Genomic DNA, 8174 nt, shown 5'->3' with positions numbered 1-8174 from the left:
CAACATCTAGCATATCCATTGGACCACTGAAACACTGATAGGTCTCAGATAGAGGGCCCTTATTTTCAATACATTTAAATGCATATAAGAGGCTTCATTCACTATGGCCTTGCCTGCATGAAAATTTTGTTTTGTATAGTGTTTTTAAAGATAGTCACATTCTATATACATAACTAACTTCATCACATAGTATCTGAAATTTATTATAAACAAAACAAATAATTGCAATCAGTTTATTTCACAGAACAAGAATTTGATCTACAGGTTCATAATTACATTTGATGGTGATCATTGATTGATACATGTTGATCATCTGCTGACTACCAATCACCTATGTTATGTGCCAGAATTCAACAGTGAATGGACACATAAGGCTTGTGCAGCCATGATTTTGTTCTAGAGGGGGTGACACTCAAATAACCTTATATAAATATATATTATATATGTATAAATACAGATAAAATCATTAGAAAATATGATGAGAGCTAGGACTAATGATAGGCTGCTATGATAGAAAATAACAGAGGGGCCCTCTATGTGAGACCTAGAAGCTGACGAATGGCAAGAAGCAGTCTGTGAAGACCTGGGACATGGGTGTCCCTAATTGGAAGGGCTGCAAACTCCCAAGTGGAAAGGAGGTGTGCTGTGGTCCATGGTGAGCAGAGCACTCTAGGTGCAGTTAGAGGAACCTAAGGTGAAAGGACAGAGCAGACTTAGCCAGGTCTTGCAGGATACAATAAGGACTGGGCTTGTTCCAATTTGATGGTGATATTCTAAGATAATAGCATGTATTAATAATATTAGGCCATAGTCTTATAAGGCTGCATGACATTTACCTTGAAACAGTTAAGATAATACAGAATGCTATCATATCTAAGAACACTTTGAAAAATATTTCTGTATAAAATATTACATGCTAATCATAAATAATAGTTAAAGAACTAAAATGAATACAGAAAAAGACAATGGCTCTCTTACAAGGTCAAAATTACCAGCCTCAACTAAATTCACTTTCTTTTTATCTAGGGCTCTTTTTTTCAAGCCTTACTGAAAGGAATATAGTAACTGCTTTATTTTTATAAATGACTTTCTTTAAATTGCAGACTTTAGTTTTGAGACTGTCTCAAGCCTATATGAGTCACTTGTCTTTTTATAAGAAGAAACCTTTAAATTTCTAACAAAATTTTATGTCAATTTACCCAGAACATCTGAATATGGTTCTTTTTTAAAATGTCTAACCTTGTTCCATTTACTTCCCCATTTATTTGACTATTCTTTTTTCAGTAGTACATTCTAAAATCCAGATCCTTTGTACTTTTTTTTTTAGATCACACAAATGACTGCATCTGTAATGCATATTCTCAAAGTTGAGTGTAGTTTATTTAGCATTCATTTTCTCATCAGAGGTAAGCAAATGCAGAGTACCAAGTACTAGGCTAAATTCTGTGATGGAATCAGAGGTGATATCAGACCCAATCCCTACCTTTACAAATGTTCAGTTTAGTAGCAGAGTTTCAGTCTCAAACTCAAGTGAAGAGTAGAGCCTATAATATTTCTCATACAAAAAAAGGAGGACAGATCAAATGAAGTACTATTATAGCAGTTTAGGGAAGTCATAGATCAAGTGGAATAAATTTTAATGTAATTTATAAAATGAAGAAATTACTTCTAGCCACCAAAACACATACAAAGGTCTGTTAACCTGTTCATTATCCTTTAGTTGTAAAGTGATAGTAAATAAAAAGATTTAAAGGATTATCCAATCCAGCCTCCTTGCTTAAGAAGTAGCAAGGAGATTCAGAGAGGTCAGGTTGGAAAACCCACCTAGTGTTACCCAGGGAGATTGTACTGAAATCTAGTGGGTTCCCGGGCTGGCGGAGCTGCATGCCTTCCATCTTCCAGGGGCCACAGGTACCGCTTTGCAACAGGAATGTTGTGCCTAAGAACCAAGGCTTATACAGAGAATGTCCTTTAGTCTTTTTTTATTTTTAAATAATTACATTTTATGTTCAGTGGACTGCTAATTGAAATTTAAATGAGCAAGTGTAGTTTAATCAGATTCTTATCTAAATACACAGAAGACAGGAGAAATTATATTTAGTAAAAATCAGTTGCGACGTTGATTAGTCTTATGGAAAGCTGCTTCATTATATTCAGGTGGTTATAGCATCAGGATGCTCTGTAAAGAGAGGTGTTTGAGTCTTAGTCCCCAACATTGTAAAGAAGAGAAAAGAAGACCATTTTGTGTTTAGGTCTCTGATATTAGCTCGCCACAAGATCTCTCAAGGCCTCTTTGTTCTGTGACTTGATTTACACTTTTGTTGTCCTTGTTTTCAGTGCTGTGAGGAGAGGAGAAGCTCCAGGTGGAATCTGTGCTGATGTCTGTTTGTTCTCAAACCCAAAGTTCATGACATGCAGGACAGAAACATAAACAGGAGCCTTGCTATTTGGATGTGATTGGCATCTTCTGGTTGAATTTTTTTTTTTCAGTGGGGAGACTTCCTGGGTAGAAATCAATCACAGTGTAAAAGGTCTCTGTTTCTTCTCCCTATCTTTGTTAAAAAAGGACAAAACGACGACAAATTAGTCCAGCTGGCCATGTCTTGGATCTCCTAAAGCTTTGAATAAGTTGTAGATTGAACCTATATAAATAGTTTTTTTCAGGTTTATAATTATTTTCAAACTATAAAATGTATACAGTTTAGTACATAGGGGATTCTGTCTAAATGTTTATATAATGGTAGAACAGGGGATATTTCCTTTTCCTTACAGTTTTTAAAATTGGATTTCTTATGTAAATTATGGCTTAAATATGTACATTCAATTTTATTTAAGTTAAATGGTCACAGATTAAGTTTTATTTATTTATTTTTACATTGTCATTGATGAAATGAACACCATGCAAGGAATTTTAATGGTCGACATTTCCATTGTGATTTTAGGAAGTGCTTTATTTTCTAAAAATGGTCCTCAAGTGCCTATAATTCAAGGGCATCGCACCCTAAGTCAGGTGGAGAGTGATTAGTGATGGTTATAGTTGGTTTTATCAATACAACTATGCAAGAAGATTGCAACTGGAGTTCTCCTGGCTACTTTTGTTTATTTCCACCTCCCTTGTCATTTCTAATATAGAGGATTTATGAGGGGAATTCAGTGTTATTACTTTAAACTTGATCTTCAAAAAGATAAATCCAAGCCATTTGGTGTTTGGTAAAACATTTTATTGGAGAAAATGTTTCTAGGAATACATGTAGTAGAAACTATCTTTGCTCTCTACTCTGCCTTTGTTGACATGCCAAGTAAATCAACAGTTCAAATAATGGCTGTGGAACTACTGGATGATAAATTGCTGATAGTCAATACCTGCCCTCAAGAAGCATGCAATGTGAGACGCAGCACGTTATTGATATAAAACACTCTAATGGACTTTAGGCAGGTCATTTGATAAAATCATAGGGATATTTGGCTCTAGTTTAAATACAGGTCTTTAATTGCTAGTCAAGGATGAGCTTAACATACACCCCCACTCACTCACTGAATCTCGCTCTATTCCTGATCTTTACCCACATGTACATGGACTTAGCTGCTTCATAATTGCCTATTGTGCCATGATAACCACCCACAAAACCTGGTCAGTATCACCAATTATTCTTTGAACAATGGAAGGTAAAATGACTTAGAAACAGCAGTCCCAGATGTTGCCAGTGGAATGAATGGAGATAATATTTCAAATATATTTAAATGATTTATTATACTCTATCCCTTAAATTATGTTGCCTTGCATGCCTCTATCTCCAAAGCTGAACCATGATGCATAGTGCCCTGGGAAGGAGAAGGTACAACTGGTACAAAAATGTCATTATTCTGCTTTTGTGTGTCAGAGCTGACTCTTTAATTATTTTCTTCAGCAAAGAAATGCTTTTGAAATATAGGCTTTATTAGGAAGAAATAGATTTCCTGATTTATGTTTGATTTATTGCTACATCAAGAACTGGGTTAAGATCATAGAATTTTCTTCATCATATAGAACTGATACTCTTTCTGTCATGAAGGTTAAGCCATGGTCCCCTGCTCCTCTGGGAATAGAGGACATGTGATGTAGGGGAAGTCCACTGAGCTGTTCCCCAGGTACTGTTTTTTATAAAGACAGAAAGATGAGGCAGAACTCTGAAAGACTGAGCTTAAATCTAAAAGGCACTGTTGAAAATTAAGAGAAAATTATTTAATTTTGAAATGACCATTTCTAAATTGAATTTCCAAATTTAAAATTAGTTCCTTAACCATTTGTGACTCAGACTACATTTTCTCTGTACATAAGGATGAAAATGTTGTTATAAACTAACACCTCTTACAGTAATACACAATGAACTTAGGCAAACTACTGTATCTTTGGTTTTGAGCTCTCTGTTATGTAATTTGGTGTGTGTGTATGTGTGTGTTGGTGTGTGTGTGTGTGTGTGTGTGTACTAGATGATCCCTACTGTCTTAATTTGCTTGCACTGCCATAGTAAAACACCATCATCTGGGTGGCTAAAACAACAGAATGGATTTATTTGTTTACTTATTTGAGGTATAATTGACAGACAATATTATATTAGTGTCAGTGTACAGTGTAATGATTCGACATTTGCAAACACTGCAAAATGGTCACCATACTATGTCTAGTCACCATCACCATGAAAAATTACCCCCAAAAAAATGTTTCTTGTGATGAGAACTTTTAAGATCTATTCTCCCAGCAGCCTTAAAATACACACTCCCACACCATTGACTGTCGTTACCATACTGCGCTCCACATTCTTATGACCTATTTGTTTTGCACTGGACGTAACAGCAGTTTATTTCCTCACAGTTCTGGAGGCTGGATATTCTAGATGGATAGGAGGAAAAGTATAACTATAGCCATACAATTTGATAAAATAAAAACTAAAGTGAGAATAAGAAAAAGAGGGAGAAAGGTAATATATTTTTAACATAGAAAATATTGCAAATAAACCGTTAAGAACTGCTGCTTTTTCTAAGCAAGGAAACTCAAATGAATTAATACGAGATGGAGTAAAAGTAGGTTTACAGTTGTATGTATAGAAAATAATATAATAATAAATAATAAAAGAATAAACTCTGGGTTTTATGTACTCACAACTGTAACCTACTTTTGCCCTACCCTGTATGGGGAAAATTGAGACATAGATATTTACAACAAATGTTTAAGATTGTTAAAGCTCAATTCATTCTTCTAGATTTCTTCAGATCATAAAATGAACCAGGTTCATAGAAGTAGTTAGGCAGGCATAACATCTGTGTGTGTGTGTTTTTTTTTTTTATAAAAACACAGATAGCTAGAGTGAGAGAGAGAATGAATGAGAATGAGAATTAAAATTGAGAGTTTGGCAGAAAATGTTATTCAGAGGGAAGAAATACTTTACACTTGCCTTCACATGAAATGGTTATAGAACCAGGAACATAGAGCAGAAAAAAATGTGCCTTAGGTTTACTTTTGATAATACTACTGAAGTGACTCATGACAAAAAAGTACAGAATTCTTATAATAATAATGTCTTCCTTATAAGAATCCATCTGAGGTATTTAGTATTATCTCATAAAGAATAAATATAAGCATGAAGGTTAAAAAAAAAAAAAAAGACAGCCTGTGTAAATTTTCATTCTGTTTTACACATAAATGTTAAAAGTGATTTTTGTTTAATACAGTGTTTAATTTAAAAAAAATTATATACTACTGTTTTCTTAAAAATTCAAATGACCACAACTGGCACAAGAAGAAATGAAAAACTCAGCCTTAAAACTAGTAAAGATGTTAAATTCATAGTTAAGGAACAAAAGAATTTGAATTCATAATTAGAAAACAACTTACAATGAAAATTCCAGAACCATCTATCTTCATTGGAAAATTATTTAAAGAGTAAAGGATACAAATCTTACATAAACATTTTTAATTTAAACAGAGTAAGAGGAACTACTTCTACTTCTAAACTCATTTTATCAAGTCAGCATTCCCCTAATACTGAACTCCTGATACAAGGAGCCCTGTTCAAAGGAAATAAAATAAAAACCCTCTTACAAACAATTATATGTCAATAAATTGACAACACAGTAGAAATAGATAAACTCTTAGAAACATACAACCTACCCAGACTGAATCATGAAGAAATAGAAACTCTGAACACACTAATTACCAGTAAGGAAATTGAATCAATAAAAAAAAAAAAAAACTTCCAACAAACAAAAGTCCAGGACCAGATGGCTTCACTGGTAAATTATAGCAAACTTTCAAAGAAAACTTAATACCAATCCTCAAACTTCCAAAAAGTAGAAGATAAAACATTTCCAAACTCATCTTAGGAGGCCAGCATTACATTGATACCAAAACCAGACAACACACCACAAAAATATAAAAATTACAGGACCGTATCCCTGATGAACATGAGTATAAAACCTTCCACAGCTTCCACAGCGCGGCCGGGACATCAGCCAGCGCTCGCTCTGCTCTGACGGGGAACAGCGGACTGCGAGACACTGAACTGTATCTGCCTCTTTTCCCAACAGACTCGTGTTCAAATTTCGCTCATAAACCACACACACACACACACACACACACACACACACACACACAGCCGGGAAAATTTTATTAATCCTTTTTTTTAAAAAAAGTTAATATAAAATTATAGCAACAACAACAACAAAAAAGGAACCCAAAAGAGCTGGAACAATCCACAGCAGCGGCGGGAGAAGAGAATTTAATTTAGTTGATTTTCTGTGGTTGTTGGTTGTTCGCTAATCTCACGGTGATGGAAGCTGCACATTTTTTTGAAGGGACCGAGAAACTGCTGGAGGTTTGGTTCTCCGGGCAGCAACCCGACGCAAATCAAGGATGGGGGATCTTCGCACTGTCCCAAGGTCCGAGTGGGACATAGTTCTGAAGGATGTGCAAGTAAGTGTGACCAAAACTGACAAGCAGGAAGCTCATGTACTCAGTGAGAGTAGCATGTTTGTCTCCAAGAGACGTTTCATTTTGAAGACATGTGGTACCACCCTCTTGCTGAAAGCACTGGTTCCCCTGTTGAAACTTGCTAGCGATTACAGTGGGTTTGACTCAGTTCAAAGCTTCTTTTATTCTAGTAAGAATTTCATGACGCCTTCTCACCAAGGGTACCCACACCGGAACTTCCAGGAAGAAATAGAGTTTCTTAATGCAATTTTCCCATATGGAGCAGAATATTGTATGGGACATATGAATTCTGACTGTTGGTACTTGTATACTTTGGATTTCCCAGAGAGCAGGGTAATCAGTCAGCCAGACCAAACCCTGGAAATTCTGATGAGTGAGCTTGACCCAGCAGTTATGGACCAGTTCTACATGACAGATGGCTTTTCTGCGAAGGATGTCACTTGTGAGAGTGGAATTCGTGACCTGACACCAGGTTCTGTCATTGATGCCACAATGTTTGATCCTGTGGGTATTCAATGAATGGCATGAAATCAGATGGAACTTGTTAGACTATTCACATCACTCCAGAACCAGAATTTTCTTATGTTATCTTTGAAACAAGCTTAAGTCAGACTTCCTATGATGACCTGATCAGGAAAGTTGTGGAAGTCTTCAAGCCAGGAAAATTGATGACCACCTTGTTTGTAAACCAGAGTTCTAAATGTTGCCGAGTGCTTTCTTCACCCTGGAAGATTGAAGGTTTTAAACATCTTGATTACCAGAGTGCTATGTTCAATGCTTACAACTTTGTTTTTACCAGTTTTGCTAAGAAGCAGTAACAATAGCAGAGTTGATTTTAAAAAATGAAGTAAAAACGCTAAAAAAGAAACACAAATAAAAGAAGGTGGTGGCTGCTTTTTAGATATTGATACCAGGGGCCATGCTTTCCATAACCACCACCTTGTAGTTGCAGAAAGCCCTAGATATAATGACAGAGTAATCATTTTAAATTGTATGCATTATTATATCAAGAAGTTAGATCCTTTGCATGAATGCTCTCTTCTGTGTTTAGGTATCCTATGCCACTCTTGCTGTGAAATTGAAGTACATGTAGAAAAGACTTTAATATATGAAACTTTACAACACTCGTGACAACAATTCAATTCGGTTTATGCACAGTATAATATTTCTCCAGGTATCATCCAAAATTCCCCACAGACAAGGCTTT

General features: G+C 35.5%; 1 pseudogene; it reads left to right on the top strand.

The window, feature by feature from the left end:
• Positions 1 to 6806: 6806 nt before the first annotated feature.
• Positions 6807 to 7800, top strand: LOC118615942 (annotated as a pseudogene).
• Positions 7801 to 8174: the final 374 nt, after the last annotated feature.

This window comes from Molossus molossus, unplaced genomic scaffold, assembly GCF_014108415.1.
Source record: "Molossus molossus isolate mMolMol1 unplaced genomic scaffold, mMolMol1.p scaffold_m16_p_1, whole genome shotgun sequence".
NCBI lineage: Eukaryota > Metazoa > Chordata > Mammalia > Chiroptera > Molossidae > Molossus > Molossus molossus.
The sequence above is the reverse complement of the archived record's forward strand: the minus strand, read 5'-3'. Positions and strand labels throughout refer to the sequence as shown.